Here is an 18782-nt window from a genome sequence, read left to right as displayed (position 1 = left end):
TTAAAATCAAATTCTTACTCATTCTCAAGAAGTGCTAAGAATTCTTCTTCTTTAAAATGGTTTCGAAATTTCGAATACAGGTATTTATAACTGTTTTTCGAATTTCGACGAATTTCTTTAATCACACTACAAAGGGGAAGATAAATATTGTAAATTGGGGGCAGCTCGGCATATTTTATCTTAACATCATCTATATGTTTTCCTGGTGCAAAGCATAGAGGCTTCTGAAAATCAGTTACGCTTCCAAAGAAAAGGGGCTTGTACCTCACAAGGATTTGAGACAAACTGGATTCAAAGGCGGGACTTTTTGCTTGCTAACAGAAGTTAAAGTTATTAACTGGACTGAATGCGGAAGTGATGCAAAATATTTGTGATGCACCATGTCTTTCCCCCTTTTCTTTAGTCATCTCTGGATGAGGGTTATTCTATTGCAGGTACCTTTGCGGTGTGGCGGTATTTCACCGAGGAAATGGAATTGTTGGACAAAGAAGCAGAGACTGAGTACAATTTGTGATATGGAAAAATGAAAAGTGGCCTCGGTGGTAAGGACTTGAATCCAATGCCTTCTTATGAAGACTGGGGCCTTTCATACTTCATTATCATGGCACTATGATTCCACTTTAGAATTAAGAATTCATAGAGTTGGAATGACCACAAGGGCCTATCTGCCCTGCAGAAACACAGTCAAAGCACCTCAGAGATATGGCATTGCAGCCTCTGTTTAAAGACCTTCAAAAAGGCGACTCCACAAACTCTGTGGGCGTATATTTGACGGTCAAAACGCTTTACTGTCTGCAAGTTCCCTCCTAATGTTTACTGGAATCTCTTTCCTTTAGCATCTTGCTCCATTGTTCCAGGTCCTTTTAGTCTGGAGAGCAGAAAGCCAGCTTCTTCGCTCCTCAATATAACATCTCTTCAATATTTGAACAGGGCTATCATTCCACTCTTAACTTTCTATTCTCCAGCTAAACACAGCCAACCCCTAAACTGCTCTCTGTAGGACTTGATGGTTTTGAGATCCTCATCATTTTTGCTATCCTCTTCTGGGCACACCCGATGTGCCTCCAACATCCTTTTGAATTTTGGTGCCCAGATTTGGACATGAGGAGAATTCCAAGTGAGGCTTGACAAAGCAATAGAGTGGCACTATACATCCCTGATCCGACACTATCCCCTATGATACACGTTAGAATCACATTGGCCTTTTTATCGGCCACGCACACGTTTATCTCTGTTCATCTTGTGGCTACTAGGACTCCTAGTTACCTTTCACACATCGTTTATTGTCATAACACGCATCCTGTGGAACTTGTACTTTGTAGTTTAGTGAGGGACTATTGCTCTCCAGTTTCTAAGGATTCTAATAACCCTTCCTAAACTGCAGTTCTAAGATTCTGTGGGAAGGAGCCATGGAGGTTAGGCTTTTTACCAAATGGTCCTCACCATCCCGGAGCAAGTTTCCTGGCTTTTTGGCCCCTGTTCAGCCTTTTGAAGCTCTGGAGGGCTTCTTGGGGGAAAAATTCCCTGGCCCGGCAATGGCTCAGGAGAGGGGCAGAACAGTGGCAAAATGGCCTCCTCTTCCCAAAGGGATCCGGTGGATCTGAGGGGTAAATTATTCTTCATCCCCCCCCCCCCCCACACACACACACAATACATGTGTGGGTGCCCATGAAATCCCTAGGGGGCCAATCCCCAACAAGAGCTATCCCTGTATTAAAGATGTCTTACTGTTTTAAGGCTGCTCTCTTGCTGACCCACCAAAAGTGGAGGGCCGTCCCAGCTCCCTTGCTGTGCCTTTCCCAATGAGTGATTTGTAAGTTGTTACTCTTTTTCCTCATCAAATGGACCTCAAAGTGTCCGTTTTAGCCCCACACACTGTGGTGTGTTTGTGATAGAAGATGGAGAGAGTGTTAAAAATAGAAAGGCAGGAAGGAGTGCTGGAGGTGAAATGTTGAAGATCGTGCAGATGGAAAGGAGGTGATGGAGACGGAGGGAGACAGGGAAGGATCAGGCCTCTGGGAGCCAGAGGAAGGAAGGAGGCAACGCCGGATCGCCTAGCTCTGTGTGGACCGAAGGGTCTCTGGGAAGGGCCAGGAGAGGGGGCCTTGGGGATTGGGAGGCAGCCACAAACCTGACGAATTTAGAACTTGTTTCAGTGAACTGATGAGAACCAGGTCAAGCCCTTGTTTTCAGAGATATTAAGGGCTTCTATTTAGCAATTCGGCATATCTATAAGGGAGGAAGGGGACACACAAAAACACCCCTTTTCTTAATGTTTCTTTTTCTACCTGAGCTCTTAGCTCCATCTTTTCTTCCAAAGACCCTTTGTTACCTGAAATGCTGGAGTCTGGAGACACCCGCAAGTGCTGTGCTTTAGGGGAATTTGGTACTTAGCTCAAAGGGGAGATAGTTTGATTGGGGCACGGTGACAGGGATCAGCCCAACTATCCAGGGCCTGAAACACACAGCCCCAAAGGCATTTGAAAGGGTTTTTTGTTTTATTTCGGGGGAAAGCAAATACACACACACACACATACACCCTCCCATACACAAGCATTAATTCACACACACACAACACACCACACACACACACACACACACGATTAGGTCACAAGGTGAGAGTGAGCTTTGCTATGCTAATATGTTGCCTAGTCAGCTCTTGATTCCAATTGGCGAAGGTCCGCAAGGGGGAGAGAAGTCAGAGCTCCTCGCGGCAAGTGGGACGGCGAGAGATTGAGGTGCTGGCCATGAAAACCTACAGAGTGTCTGTCTGTAATGGACTGAATCTGAAGAACAGCCAGTCGGGCTTTTTTATTATGTAAGTGCTGTTGGGAGTAAAAACTGAAGGTTCAAAGATTTAAATCGCTTCCTGGGTGGGGAAAGAATGGTCTGAAACCAATTGAATGCAATTGGTGCTTGCAAGGATAAGTTAGACAAAAAGGGATTAGCAGACGGCGCTCCAGTGCTCCTGGCTCTGAATTCCCCCAGTTCTGTTCACAGCCAGTGTACAGCGCAATCTGAGGGCGACATTCCCAGATGCAGCTCAGCATAACATAGCAGAGTACAGAGGCAAATATCAGATATAGCGTTGGCAAGCACTGACCACTCCCCTTAAAAAAAGTCCGAGAAGGTTGTTTCATCAAGTCCTTGGGGCTCTCTCTGAGGCAAATATATAACATTTGCAAGCCTCTTCGACTCCATGAGCCACCATCTCTTGTACAACAACCATCCAGCAATCCACACCAATCCGCAGTGACTGTGCTGTTTTAGGTTGTGATCTCTCCTGGTGCCACAAGCATGAAACAGCCCTGCAGTCAGCTTGCATCTGCCAGGTGCTCTGAATCAGCTCTCTATGGCAGTCTCACAGGAACGATGCCACCTGTACATGTTTTACATTTTAATGGGTATTGTTTCACAGTCCTTTGTCTAATTCGCTTCCACTGATTCCCTCAAGGTAGTTCACCTACAGTATCATCTTGCTAGCTCCTATGAGTAAGATGACAGTGTTCCTGGATTTGGGGCATCACAACAGGGTCATGAGCTCTCTCACAACTGATTAATTAATCTCTAGATGGGTAATGGGGGCAAATCTTGGGGTAACACCGTGCCCCTCCTCAAGTCTGAGATCAGTCTTGCTCTCAGTGTCTGCTACGAAGAATTGTGAGGGCATGGGGTCCACACACTGGGAACCATACTGCCAGCATTGTGAGAAATGTTTATTCAAGTCATCCGAGTGAGACCAGTACACAGGGCCATCAATGCAGCATTGGGAGAAATTGTTTTTGCAGTCATCTATGAGCTCGAGAGTCCACACGGAGGACCCACCAATGCAGCATTGGGGAAATGTTTTTATTCAAGAAGTCACCTAGTGAATCACGCGAACCCACGGAAGAATCCATCAAATGCCAGCATGTGGGAAATGTTTTTCAAAGTCAACCTAGTGCATCAGAATCCACACAGGAGAGAAGCCATACAAGCCACGCATTGTGGGAAAGTTTTTCTCAAATCATACCTAGTGAACATCAGAGAGTCCACACAGGAGAGAATCCACACAAATGCCAACATTGTGGGAAATGTTTTTTTCGAAGTCATACCTAGTCACACATCAGAGATCCACACAGGAGAGAAGCCATACAAATGCCAGCATTGTGGGAAATGTTTTTATTCAAATCATACTAGTGATACATCAGAGAACCACACAGGAGAGAATCATACAAATGCCAGCATTGTGGAAAAGGTTTTTCTTCTAAGTCAGCCTGTGATACATCAGCGAATCCCACACAGGAGAGAAGCCATACAATGCCAGCATTGTGGGAAATGTTGTTCTCAGAAGTCAAACCTAGTGGCACATCAGAAAAACACACAGGAGAGAAGCCATACAATGCCAGCATTGTGGGAAAGGTTTTTATTCAAAGTCAGCCCTAGTGAGACATCAGAGAGTCCACACGGCGAGAAGCCAAACAATGCCAGCAGTGAACTAACATATTTACTCAAGAAGGGATACAAAAAATAGTTTTTAATCCAGATGTGATAAGAAATGGCCCTTGTGATTTTATTTGAAGATTGATTGTCCCTATGGTCTGTTTATGTTTTAAAGTTATATTTTGTTAAGTTAGGTTTCCATTGCTATTAGTATAGACCATTACTTTGGGTTATAAATTTGGCAGGGGATTGTGGGTTGTTGTATTGGTTAGCTAAATGGGGGGCTGGGATTTTTGCAGCTGGATAGAATTGTTATGGGAATGATAGCCTTTTGAATGTGTGGGATGTTGGCTAAAGACAGTTGGGGGCCGGTAGTAACAGGAAGGGGCTAGTTTCTGGAAATGGCAAAGGGGCCTGGTTACCTTTTGGGGGATAGACTGTAGAATTGGAGGTTGGGCTAGGTTTGGTTGAGGTGGAGATTTAGGTTTTCGGGTTTTAATGTTCTTGGCTTTGGGTGGGCAGTTCTGGCTTAAACGCGGAATTTCTGACTATGTGTTCTCAATAAAGTTCTTTGCTGTTTCAACACACTGGACTCTTTGATGCACAGAAATTCTGAATTTGCACAAAACTGACACTTTCTTCTTTCCTCAATCCTCAGCTCCATTTCCAGCCATACGAAGCAAACACACACACACACACCACACACCACACATCAAACAGACGGCAGAGCTATATGTAGAAAGGAGAGCCTTCCTTCCCTACCTTTCTCTCCTGAGTCAGGTTCCTTTCTTGGGCTTCATTCTGGCTCCTCCAGTCTCCTCGATCCAAAGGAGGGAAGGAGGCACACTTTCTTCCTGTAAAGGCATCCAGCAGAATAAACAGCGCAGCACGAATGAAGGCCCTGGTGATCCCTGCGCATGGTCAGGAGGGGGCCTTTGGGGGCATGTGAGCATGCGCACTCACCATTGAAGCCATGCTGCCCACAGACTCCTCTGAGGAAGGGAGGAGGGAGGGCCTTGTTTGTTTGGAGCAATGGCTTGAAGGGCTCTGGGGGCCTTGGGGGGTTATAAGAAACAAGGAAGCCCCTCTCCTCCCCCAAACAAAGGCAGGGGCCACAAGGCCTGCTTTCCTTGCTTCCTTCCCAGGTACTTTGGGGTATAATAATAATAAAATTACTCATACCCCACTCTTCAGGCAAAAGGCTATTGGAGCGGCTTACAAATTGTTAATTGGACATTTCCCTGCCCTGAGAATAGGGGGCAGGGGGATCCATAGGGAGAGGCATGGCATTGTGAGGGGGGGGATCCAAATATATAAGGACTTTGAGGAGCCCCCTCCCTCCTGGAAAGTGGGGCAGAGGAGAGGCCCCTCTGATGCCTCATTTGTGGGAAGATTTTGTGCCAAATAAAGGACATCACACAGCATAGGCGTAAGTAGCATTGGAAACAACTTTTTTGGGAGGGAAGTTATCTCTGGGGTCTTGAAGGGAGAGGTTTCTATCGGGGGGGAGAGAGAGCCCAAATTAGGCCAAATCCAAGAAGAGGCCGATGGAGGGATCCCAAAGCCCCTTCTGGGAGGAGACATCCCCCCGGCAACTGGGAACTAGGTTTAGAGCCCACAAGATCCAGATTAGGCAACCCCCCCCCATACATACTTTTCTCACAAGAACCCGAGAGAGGACAGCCAGAGAGTCTCCGCAGCCAGAAAGATTGCCCCCCTTTCAGTTCTGGAACATGCTGAAAGGGCCTTGGACTTGAAAGAATGTAGGTTAAAGGAGGAGAAGGAAGGAAGGGGGGAGGTGACAAGGATAGATAAGCAAAGGGACTGCTGACGTGAGGGGGGGGGGGGGGGAGGGGGAGAGCATCTGGGACCTGACTCAGGTGTTTATCACACAAAGGTTTTTGAAGCTCAGATCCATGGTGACTCCTGGTTCAGCTATGTGAATTCACATTGTAACACACATGTTTTATCACACTTGGTTGCCCTTCCATTGCCCTTCTGAATTCAGGGGGAATCGAATCCAAAACAAGTCACATGATGCGGGTTCACGCAAAGCGGAGTGAGTGCACATTGTATTACCATACCGGTGCATACCATGCGGATTCAACGATTCGAATTGGGACCCTTGTGCATGCTCAGTGGGGCTCTGGACGCATCCTGAACCTTTGCACTTCTGGGGTGAAGAAGGGAGACTGGTTCCACTTTCACGTGAATGCTAGCCTCACCTGAATGACTGCTTCACGTTTCTTCCTCCCTTCTATTTTCTGGCAGCCAAATTCAAAGGGGTCCTCCGTGTCAGAGCCCCCATCCATTTCAGCCACATCTACATCTATTCTCCTGTCATTCTCCTCATCTGTTTCACCTACATCTATCCTCCTGTCATTCTCCTCATCTATTTCAGCTACATCTATCCTCATGTTATTCTCATCTATTTCATCCGCATCTACATCCATCCTCCTGTCATTCTCTTCATCCATTTCACACACATCTACTTCTACATCTATCCTCCTGTCATTCTCCTCATCTATTTCAGCCACATCTACATCTATTCTCCTGTCATTCTCATCTTTTTCATCTACATCTATGTCTATTCTCCTATCATTCTCCTCATCTATTTCAGCCCACATTTACATCTATTCTCCTGTCGTTCTCTCCATCTATTTCATCTACATCTGTTCTCTTGTCTTTCTTCTCATCTATTTCATCTACATATACATCTATTCTCCTGTCATTCTCCTCATCTATTTCATCTACATCTAGTCTCCTATCATTCTCTTCATCCATTTCATCATTCCATTATTATTATTATTATTATTATTATTATTATTATTATTATTATTATTCACTGCAAAATAATCAGTGTAGAACCTGCAGGTTTACTTGGAAGTAAATCCTTTGGATTTGAAGGAGCTCCATTTTGGAGGATTGAAGAAATGATCTGGTTTCCCTTATTTCCCATGCTCCCTAAAATACCACCTCCCTGAATCCAATCCACTATCCTTCCCTTTGTAAAAGTTACCTTCTCTGAGGACTTTATCACATGGGAGGAATTTCTCTTAATTTCAAATGAAAGGAAAGTGGGGCCAGAACGCATTCACATGAATTCTCTAGTTCAGCGAATTTACATGAATTCGAATTGCGTTCAAACTGACTTCCCATTGCCCGAAAATAGCTTGCCATTGTGCGAATTTCCGTGTGATCACCTCTCGCGCAATGACATTTTCCGGGTCCTGGTCTCTGGAGGAGCAGAAAACAAGCTTGCTCCCTCCTCAATATGACATCCCTTCAAATATTGAAACAAGGCTATCATATCACCTCTTAACCTTCTCCAGGCTAAACACCCCCAACTCCCTAAGTTGTTCCTCACAGGGCATGGTTTCCAGACCCTTCACCATTTTAGTCGCCCTCCTTTGGACCCGCTCCAGGTTCTCCACATCCATTTTGAATTGTGGTGCCCAGAACTGGACATAGTATTCCAGGTGGGGTCTGACCAAAGCAGAATAGAGTGGCACTATTACTTCTCTTGATCTAAACACTATACTTCTATTGATGCAGCCTAAAATCTCATTGGCCTTTTTAGCCGCCTCATCACACAGTTGGCTCATGTTCAACTTGTGGTCTATTTGGACTCCCAGATCCCTTTCACATGTGCTCTTGTTAAGCCAGTTGTTCCCCATCCTATATCTATGCATTTTTCTGTCCTAAATGCAGTACCTTACATTTCTCCGTGTTGAATTTCATTTTGTTAGCTTTGGCCCAGCTTTCTAGTCTATTCAGGTCGTTTTTGTATGTTGATCATATCCTCTGGGATATTAGCTACTCCTCCTAGTTTGGTGTCATCTGCAAATTTGATATGTATGCCCCCAATTCTGTCATTCAAGTAATTGATAAAGATGTTGAATAGCACTGGGCCCAGAACAGAACCCTGTAGCACCACACTGTTCACTTCTCTCCAGGATGAAGAGAAACCATTGTGTAAGATAGAATCATAGAGTTGGAAGAGACCGCAAGGGCCACCCAGTCCAATCCCAAGCCATACAGGAAATCTAAATTAAAGCATCCCCAACAGATGACCATCCAGCCTCTGTTTAAAGTCCACACTTGTGTACATCACTAATGGGATGCCAGCCATTGTAAGGGAGACAAAACTGAGCTAGATGGACCAATGGTTTGACTCTGAATGTCATCTGAATCTTTCCCACCTGAACATCACACTTGAACCAGACCAAATGAGGAAGAACCCGTGCAGTCGATCTCTCCCACTTAGTCTCAGGCCTTTAAATGTAACAGAAGCACTGTGGATTGAGTCCATGGCTAAGTAGCTATGGGCCCAGTACAAACAGGCCTTTAAGGATGCCCTCATCACATGCTAGGGTTGCCGGGGGCGGAGCGACTACACACCCTGCAACCCTAGCACGTGGCCAGGGTGCCATACATCTTTTTTTGTTGCGCAGCGGTACTGTACAATTTAGTTGCTGTGGTACCGCTGTGCAGCAACAAGAGGCGGCTACCGGCCACCTTTTCCTTGCACTGTGTACCATGCCTACCATACTATAGTTGAAGTATGGAAACTCACGAACACAAGGCAGGCAACATTCAAAACTTGTAAAATGTTCTTCTCCCCTGCCAGGAGTACAGTGCAATAGAAAAGGAAATGTTGAAGCAGGGGATCCCTGCAGAGCAGTTGGCTCCAGTGCCTGTGACATTTGAACATGTTACTAACCACTTCAAGAGCTTTGTGGAGACCATTCAGTCCATCTTCTAGAAGCCACTCAAAGTACGGCTCAAAAAAGGTAAGCATGGGAGCACCAAGCTGTTCAACAGTGATGTGGGTGTTTTTTTTAAAAAAAAAAAAATCCAATGCTTTATTTTGCTGGGGAAATGTTTCCATACCTTCCCAAACCTCTGTCTGTCTATCTGTCTGTCCCTCTCCCTCTCTGAATCAGATTTTTCTCAATTTGAAATAGAAATGGTAAGAAGTGCGGAATGTCAGTGACTGAAGCTGAAGGTACTACAGTTGTGCCCCAGCAAAAGAAGCGGAGCTGTTGTTATATAGAGAGACAGAGGTTTCTGCGGATAAGTGTCCTAAAAACAATTGGGGGAGGTTTCAGGTGTGTTCAGTTTTTTGGTGAAATATATACTATTGTTTATGGATTATAAATACTCTAATAAAATAATTTCTTCACAAAGCTTTGAATATGCTCAAATATAAAATGTAAACCAAAGGTACTAATTTGATGTGTGCCTTGAAGTCAATTTACAACTTAGGATGATACTAAGGTGACCCTACCACAGAGCTTTCTTTGCAGGTTTCTTCAGAAGGTGTTTGCCATTGCCTGCCCCTGATGCTGAGAGAGTGTAACTTACCCATGGTCCACCCAATGGGTTTCCATGGCTGAGCCGGGATTCGCACCCTGGTCTCCCAATTTCCTTGTCCAATGCTGAAATCATTACAACGTGCTGCTCCTCAAATGTCCTAATATCACTGGAAACTTTTCTAGTTCCGCTTTTTCTTGAAGACCCACATATATACTGGGCATCTGCGATTCTATGTGATGCCCCCCTAACCCACCTTGGAAAAACAGTGTCATGCAGTGAGTCTCTGCTCAGCTGTACAAACCCATAGGTGAGCCTGGTCAAGTCATACTCTTTTCAGCCTCATAGGAAGAAGACAGCAAAAAGCCTTCTGGACAAATATTACCAAGAAAGCTCCATGATAGGCTTGCCATAAGTCAGAATTGACTTGAAGGTACACAACAAGTCCATCTCTCCTGTCTGGCTGGTAGAAGGGTCTCTTGGGAATGATCTTGGAAAGTTAGAGGAAGTATCGGTTATCTTGTCAGAAATCTCAGTGTTGGAAGGATTCCCAAAAGTCGTCCAGTCCAAAGCGTGCTTATTATATGTTGCTGCAGCAACTCTGGACCAGAAACTGCTAGAAGAAACACACATATAAGTAGAGGTGGCAGGTGGACCAAGCCTATTGGTGCTGTGCTGTAAGAGTCAGTCCTTGCAGAAGTGGGCTGGTGAGAGCTGACAGATTTGCCTGCATACTAGCACCACTTGTTTTTGACCCTGGAAAAAGTGCAATTGCAAGCATAATGCACCATTAGAACAAGAGTGCATTATTACATGAAGTGATTCTGCCAGAAGGAGTTTGCCTTACTGTCTTCTGTTTTCCTTTATATTTAGATTGGGCAAACAGGAGGTGAAGTTCAGGTTTGTTATTCTAGGTAATGATGAAAATTCAAGGCAATGAGAGAAGTGCTTTTCCTTGTTTAAGAATTCTGTATTTTAGCAATGTGAGTCATGGTAATGTAGTGGTTTAAGTTTTGAACTCATGAGATGGTCCAAATCCCAGTTTCACAAGTCAGACTCTCCTAGGGGCTGTACAGGCTGCTTCTTTTAGTGCCAGATTGGGGCCGCAGCAACCGCACACCGTGGCCCTGATCTTGCCTTTCCATGGAGCACAAGGAGCCACAAAAAGTGGCTTCTTTCTGCGCCACAGAAAGGGCGCCATAGCTGCCAGTGCCATGGCTCTTCGACGCTCCTTATGCTCTACGTCACGAAGGCACAATGCCAGAGGAGTGCCATGACGCTGCCCGCTCTGCGGTGCAGCACACAGCATCATGCCAGCCTGTGGGCAGATTTGAAGTGTGCATCATGTGGACGCCATGGCCCAACTTGGCATCCAGGCCAGCCTTAATAGCCAGTCTGTACAGCCCCTTAGTCTCAAGGGATGGCAATGGCAAATCTTCTCTGAAGAAACTTGTCAAGACTCCATGACAGGTTCACTTTAGGGTTGCCATAAGTCAGAAAATTACTTGAAGGCATACAACAACAGCACATCTACTTCATGAACGCATCCTTTCTGAGTTGCCTGTTTTGTTTTTCTTTTTTTGTTTGTTTGTCAAGATATTTTTAGTAGCCTCAGCAGCACCTTGAAGAAGGAGCCAGGAACCTTGCTGAAAGTGAACTCCTGCATAGACCGGTCCCTTTTCTTAAAACGTATGTATTGTCTATGCAGAGTTGCACTGTGTGTTTCAGTGCTGTCAGCCATGATTTGAAACTCCAAGTCTGGAAAAGGAGGACTTCTGGTCACCTTGTTTCATTGAAGGATTGTAGAAAAACAGAAAAAATTCTGTATTCATAATCTGAAGACTGTAAAATGGGCTCAGCCTAGAGAAGACTTTGTCCGTTTAGGATTGTTAATGATAGGATGTCCTAGATTGTGACTATGACTGCAAGTTCTCTTTTATTTTAAACAACTGAAGAAAGTGGAAACTGAAACATTCTGTTTATTAATTGGTTAAGTTCTGTTTTTTAAACATCACTCCTATATGCGCCATGCACCGAGTTCCTGTATATTGACATGGGGAAAATAGACATGCAGGTGCTGTTTTGGGGCAAAACTATGTCTTGGGTTATGAGCTGCTGCTGTTGTGTAAATAAAGTTATCCTTTGTAGATCTTCAGGTGGGTCTTGATAGGTGATGTGTCATCTCTGAATATTTCCCTACAGATGCAAGAACCCCCACACTGGAGATAATTTTCATCCAGGCTGACTTGTCTGAGGACCGTCTTTCTATAAGCTACTGCTGGAGGAGAAAACTGTACCCCCCGCACCGAAAGGTTTGACAAGCTCTGGCAGGTCTTGAACAGAGATCCTTCCTTGAGGGAGCCATTACTGGGAAGTGGATTACTTCAGCTCAGCAAGGATGATGGATTGGGGCAACACCTTCTATCAAGAGAAAAGGGGACTCTGAATTTTGCCGTCTGGGCTGCAACCGGCATCTTGGTATTCAAAAGGTTTGACTTTTGAATATTGGGCATCTATAATGGAGAGAGAACCCCAATCGGACAGAGGAAGATCCTGAAAAAGGAGAGATTTTCGGGATTAAAGCTGGGTCTTGTCTTTTTACAACGTAACAGATGGGATGATTTACCTACACACATTCATGCCAAATTTACTGAGCCAGTTTACCCTGCCTGAGGGTGTGGCAAGGAACAATAACAATATGTAAGATAAACTAAAGGCTGATAGCAACAACGACGAAAAATGGAACTGAACTCTTGCATCTCATCAGGCTATAGAACGACACTTCTCAATAACTATCCATCCAGGTACTTCTGATTTTTTTTCATAGGGAGAGAAAAGGGTAGCGATACTGTATAGAACTGAATCACTTCTTAGATGGCAATTCATTTTCCAAAGAAGACAGCTTTATGTATTGTGATGTTTCTTGCATGTAAAAATGTAACAGATTTGTTATTGGGTGCAGAAATCTATGTCTCTAGGAATTTCAACTTCTTTAGTCACTTTATAGAAGCAAGTCCCTTGTCCAAATAGCTGTGTAATTTGTGGTACACACTCTGATTTCAATGCTCTATAGTCCTTGTATAAGTTTCTGCATCTCAACGTCTGATTCTTTATATAGACTCTTATATAGAGCCATATAAGGTCTGACTTTCTAGAGAGACAGTGTGGCATAGTGGTTGCAGTATCGTACACATTTCTGGAGACTGGGGTTTGATTCCCTGCTCAGCCATGAAACCGACTGAGTGGCCTGGGCAAGTCACATTCTCTCAGCCTCAGGGAAGGTAATGGCAAACCCCCTGAACAAATCTTGTCAAGAAAACCCATGATAGATTTGCCTTCAGGTCGCCACAAGTTAGAAACAACTTGAAGGCACACAGAAACAATATAGATAGTTTTTTGTGGGTTTTTTTGGGCTATGTGGCCATGTTCTATCAGAGTTCTTCCTGAAAGAAACTCTGCTAGAACAGGGCCACATAGCCCGAAAAACCCACAAAAAACTATGGATGCGGCCAGGAAAGCCTTCGACTTCACAAACAATATAGACTTTGAATGGTCTATACAGTGGCTTTTCCCATAAAATGAAATGTCTTTCCAGGTTTTTCCTGAGTTGTTGTAAGCAACCTTTTCTCCCATTATTCCCAAGGGAAACACCCACCCTAGTTGGTATTAAAAGACACAATTCGCCAATTCCACGCAAGGAGCACCATAACATAAATGGGGTGCCTTCCACAGATATGTTTTTGTATCCAGGATGCTTTCCTAATGTGATTTTCCTTGCAAAAATCAGGACAGTTGGGGTAAAGTGCATAAAGTGACTTTTGTCTAGGTTTTCTCTGTACAGAATTGCAGCAACTTGTGTTTAAAAAGGTTGTTGTTTTAGTGTAAAATACAGTTGACAGTATTGGCGTGTGTTTGGTTTAAGACCCCCATAGATGCTTAAACTACAGGACCTCAACCGTCATTATTGTAGGGGGCACCAACATGTGTGCATCTGCATCTGAGCATCCACGTGCATGCGCCACTATTGACAGTACTGGGGTAGAGCCATCCACGGATGGTCCAGCCCATACATGGCTAGGCTCCTGATACAGAAGGTCAACTGATACATACAGATGCAATTTTTAAAACAAGAAGAATCAGAGCCCTTTATCATCAGTTCTTTAGTAGGTGAAAAGTACTTTTAAGCAAGTTACTTTTCAGCCTTGAAAGAACAACATGCTTCACTAGTTCTGAAGTGGGGGCCATAAGACCTCCAAGCCTTGCAGTGGAATAAAACATTGGCCTCTCCACTCGGTCTTGTTTGTGCAGCTGCAGCATAACTTGCACTTCCCTCACTCAGTATGTTTGTTATTGTTAACTGCCTTCGAATTGACCTAGACTCATAGTGACCCTGGAATGAGACATTTCCAAGGCCCCTCTATTCTCAACCTCTCGTGCTTAGGCCACAGGCTCAGGTCCATGGCCTCCCTGATTGAATATAGAATCTGGTGTGTGCTCTTCCTCCTTTCTACTACCTTACTCTCTGCTTTTCCTAGCATTATTGTCTTTTCAAATGAGTCACACTTTCTCATGATGTAGCCAAAGTATGACAGCCTCAGTTTAGTCATCTTGGCTTCCAGGGAGACTTCAGACTTGGTTTGTTCTAGGAACCCTTTGTTCCACTTTTGGGCTGTCCACAATATTCCCAGCACTCTTCTTCAGCAACAACTCCAGTGAGTAAATTTCTTTCTATGGCTTTCTTCCCTGTCAGCTCCCCATCCATACATGGCAATTGGAAAAACAATAGTTGGATGAGTCTAACTAGTGTTCAGTTCTGTATCTGTAGTATGTTTGACCAAGTATGCTATCTTCCGTTAGTATGATGGAGAGCAAATTAAGAAACGCGAACCACTAGTTACCTAAAATAAAACTGGAACAGTCTTGGGCTTGAAGAGGTGTCAAATGATCTTGGGGTAATTGTGGAAATGCTTAATTCCCTTTTTTCTTTTTATACAAACAAAATCTTTCAGGGAAGAGCTTGGAGCTCTGATTGTATGTTTGATGTGCCAAACAGGAGCTCAGCACTGATAACTGAATTCCTGAACCCTACAAATGGCAAAAAAATAAGTTGTCTGGGTGCCTTGGGAAGTGTCTACTTATCTACTTAAGTGACTGATAACTGACTCAGAAGAGGTGCAGTCTGCTCCTGTTTTCAGTGAGTTGGGATAGGTACAAGAGCAACTAAAAACAGCATATTCAGGGGTAGTCCAATTGCTCATGCAAGAAAGCAACAAAACCACAATCCACAAAACAGGGGAATTTTATTGGACCAGCTAAAAAACATAAAACACATCATACAAGCTTCAAAGATTCACTGGCTTCATCAGGCAAATAACATGTAGCCCTACTCAGAAGCTGAACTACTTGGCAATGTGTTTCTCCCTGTGTCCCCCATCCCCAGTAAAGCTCAATAGTAATCCAATCATATGATACAACAATTGTAATTTCCTACTTTGTATACACACACACATTCCTGCCACAATGGCAGCAAGAGCTTTAAGCTAAAGTATGGTCATATCTTTGGTTCAGGCCCTATGCACTTACACATTACACCTTTTGGGGGCCCTGCCCATACTGGAACGTGATCCCTGCAGAAAACCTCTATTTGATAAAGGGGGGATGTCTCTTTTTCTGGTACTGTTATAGCCTTTCTGTTCCCAAGAAGCTGTCTTTTAGGTTCTGTCTTGGCAAGCACTGTTAGCACTTGGGACGGAGAGGCCAAGAGAACTTCTCAAACAGAGCTCAAGTAGAATGCCCCATTTTTACCCATTGTTCAGCTCCAAGCCTGCTTTTAACCTTCAGGGCACCAAAGGAGCGGCCAGGATTCGCCTATCACTTTAGGAGAACCAGAAGCAGAAAAAACAACAACCTGTTTCTCATGGATACCGATTGTAGAAAGCAAATCTAACATTTTATTTTTTCATATTTTAAAAAAACCCACTAGCCATTCTTTGTCTTTCTTAAGGCAAACATTAACAGAATGCATAGTTGTAATTTGAAAGAGGACGGGGCAAATATTTAGTCAACCAACAGTAGAGGATTTGGAGTATGTTGGCTCACTTCCTCTGGGATATCTACATACTGGGACAAAACATTTGCCTGCACATAGCCCACAACACATGCCAAAGCCACATTCTTGGATTCTGCAATTGTTACATTCCATGGGACACCACAGGCTTCATATCCCTAGATGCTTATGCAAAAGTAATGCCCCATTATAGGGGCCAGGAAGGACACTGTGAGCTGATGCCCTGATAGCCAACTAGTGGATAGGCCAACTGACGACAAATGACTCACAAGTGAAAATGAACCTTTGGACCATTTTACCAACATTTGCAAACACCTTTATTGTTCAAAATCATCAAGGATAATGCAAGATTATTTAAGCACAATTAAAATTACATAAATCAAAAACTGGATAAATGATTATGAATCAGATGCACAGGCTTATTACAGGCACATTGATTTTTAAAAATGACATAATGTACAAAGGTTTGATCTCCTACATCCCAAACTTTCCTCAGCACTAAACCCAGGATCTAATTTCCTAATGAGCATGTTTCTATGTGCAAATTTAAAGAACATATATCTAGATCCCATGGTAAAGAGCGAGGCCGACAATTACAAGTGGTGTTAAATGTTTACCTATGTTTGTGCCTTCCTAAGGCATGAAAGGCTTAACATTGAGTTTTACAACAGTTCACCTCCCATTTGGTAGCTAACAACTGGAGCCATGCTCCATTCCAGCACTTAAAATACACTTACAAGGTGTGCCAAAAGTCATGCCTCATTGACAAATATCATGTTGAGTCTCCCTTATCTGGATTACTTCACTGGACTAAAACTTTGCTCCATGCCTCCAGGCTATGTGTGTAAAGTGTATATGAAACATAAACATTAGACTGGGTTCTATATCCAAGATATCGCACTAGGTTATGCAAAAGACTTCTAGACTAAATATAGGAGATACATGGGGGAAAGATACCAACAAACCACACAAATTGACAAACACAGGGAAAGCCCAAAAATATGAGGTCAATGAAAGAAACAGAGAAGACACCAGGAAGACAGGTGAATGAGAGAAGGAGAAAGAAGAAGAGGAGGAAGAAGGAGAAAAAGAAGAATCTAGCCAATTCTAACAGAGAAAGAAAACAAGTAAATAAATACAATTATTGTTTTCTTATTTAAGGGGATTAGATTAAATTAACTCTAAATTTCATGTAAAAGAAGATAAAATGTATATAAAGATTAATGATGGAATATAAAGGGATTAAATTCTGTACAAAAAGAAGTAGGATCTTTTGGAAAGAATATGTTTGAAATTTGGGAAAGAATTTGTTTCATCGTCACAGAAAAGATAAAGGGTTTATCTTATATGGTAACCTAAAAATATAATTAAAAGAAATAATCAAGAATAGTGAAGGCCATTATGAAGGAATAGAGGTTGAATTCAACCACAAAATATATTGATGGTAGGCGTCTATGGTACATTAGACAATAGAGATAAATTCTACAGGAAACTAAAAAAAGTTAATTCATTATAATTAGAGAGATACTAATGCTCAGGGATTGGAATGGCATATTAGATCCTAATATTGACAGGAAATAGAAGAAAAGGTAAGGAATGATCAGAGGAAACTCTCCACTCCCCCCCCCCCCAAAAAAAACCCTTAATGGGACAGTTTCATTAGTTAATGGAAGAGTAAAAGTATGGATCAGCCAAAGACAACTTTTTTTCTGACAGACATGTATCACTTTCATGAACTGACATGGTTTAATGTCTAAGGTATTAATAAAGATAAATAGAGGTACAAAACAAGATTGCCCCTATCCTGCTACTATTCTCACCATGTAATTGAAATTTGATTAAAAGGATAGAGAAGAAAGAAGTCAAGGAATAAAAATTAGAAGTAACGAGTATCAGATTAGAGCATTCATGGATGATTTTTAGTTTTGGAAGATCCCTGGGGAATTATTAGAAGAATTTAGTGAAATAACTGGTTTAAAAACATTTAGAATTCTTATTTAGTGAAGGTTCAGTCAACATACTCCAACCCTCTGAAGTGCTTGTTCTTTCAAGAAGCATCAAGGATTCTACAGTCGTCCCTCCGAATTCAGGGCTTTGGGACTCATGGGTTTGATTATTCGCGAGGTTGCGTTTCACCCCCTCCCTCCCCTCCGTCTAGGGTTGCCATAATGTCCACTAAAACCCGGGACAAAATGTGGACAAATTCTAGACCAAACTGTAGGACAACTGCAGGACAAAACTCAGCCCAAAATGTAGGACATTTAAGAAAAATGGTGGACCTTAAATGTCCCACATTTTGGCGGAGTTTTGTCCTGCAGTTGTCCTACATTTTGGTCAGAATTTGTCTTACATTTGTCCCTGGTTTTAGTGACAATTATGGCGACCGTCCATGCACTCCTTTCAATCCCCTCCTTCCCCCACCATTACCTCCTTCTTTCACCCCCCTGCGTAGCTTAGCTTCGGGGTCTGGGATGGGGCCTTCCCTCAGTCCAGGGAGAGTGAGCTAGGGTGCAGGGGCCACCAGGGCCTGTAATCTATGCCCCACGCCGGCCCCATGGCGTTTTCCCTTTCCCACTGGGTGCACGCCCCACCCCCCTTCACTGTGACCAATGAGTCCCCCTTGCTTCCCTCTCTGCCTCATTGCTGTGGAGCTGGATCAGCTGACCAGTTCCAAGGCAATGGGCAGAGAGAGGAAGCAGAGATTCTCTCCCCCCCTACTCCTCCTTTCTCTGACCCATGCTTGAGGCCGGGTCACCTGAGCCGGTTCAAGGCAATGGGCAGAGGGTTCCCGTGCTTGCTCCTTCCTTCTCTGCCTCATTGCCTGGAGGCCGGATCAGCTGAGCCAGCTACAAGGCAATGGGGCAGAGGGTCCCCCGCTTGCTCCCATTCTCTGCCCCATTGCTTTGGGCTGGACCAGCTGAGCCAACACAAGGAAATGGGGCAGAGGGCCATCGCTTGCTCCCTACTTACCCCCAAT

The 18782-nt window shown here is 43.8% G+C and overlaps 1 pseudogene; it reads left to right on the top strand.

Annotated features, from left to right (window-relative positions):
• The window catches only part of LOC121920548, a 15795-nt pseudogene extending 3343 nt beyond the window's left edge, over nucleotides 1-12452 (top strand).
• The last annotated feature ends 6330 nt before the right edge of the window (nucleotides 12453-18782 follow it).

Source organism: Sceloporus undulatus, chromosome 2, assembly GCF_019175285.1.
Source record: "Sceloporus undulatus isolate JIND9_A2432 ecotype Alabama chromosome 2, SceUnd_v1.1, whole genome shotgun sequence".
Taxonomy (NCBI): Eukaryota; Metazoa; Chordata; class Lepidosauria; order Squamata; family Phrynosomatidae; genus Sceloporus; species Sceloporus undulatus.
The sequence above is the reverse complement of the archived record's forward strand: the minus strand, read 5'-3'. Positions and strand labels throughout refer to the sequence as shown.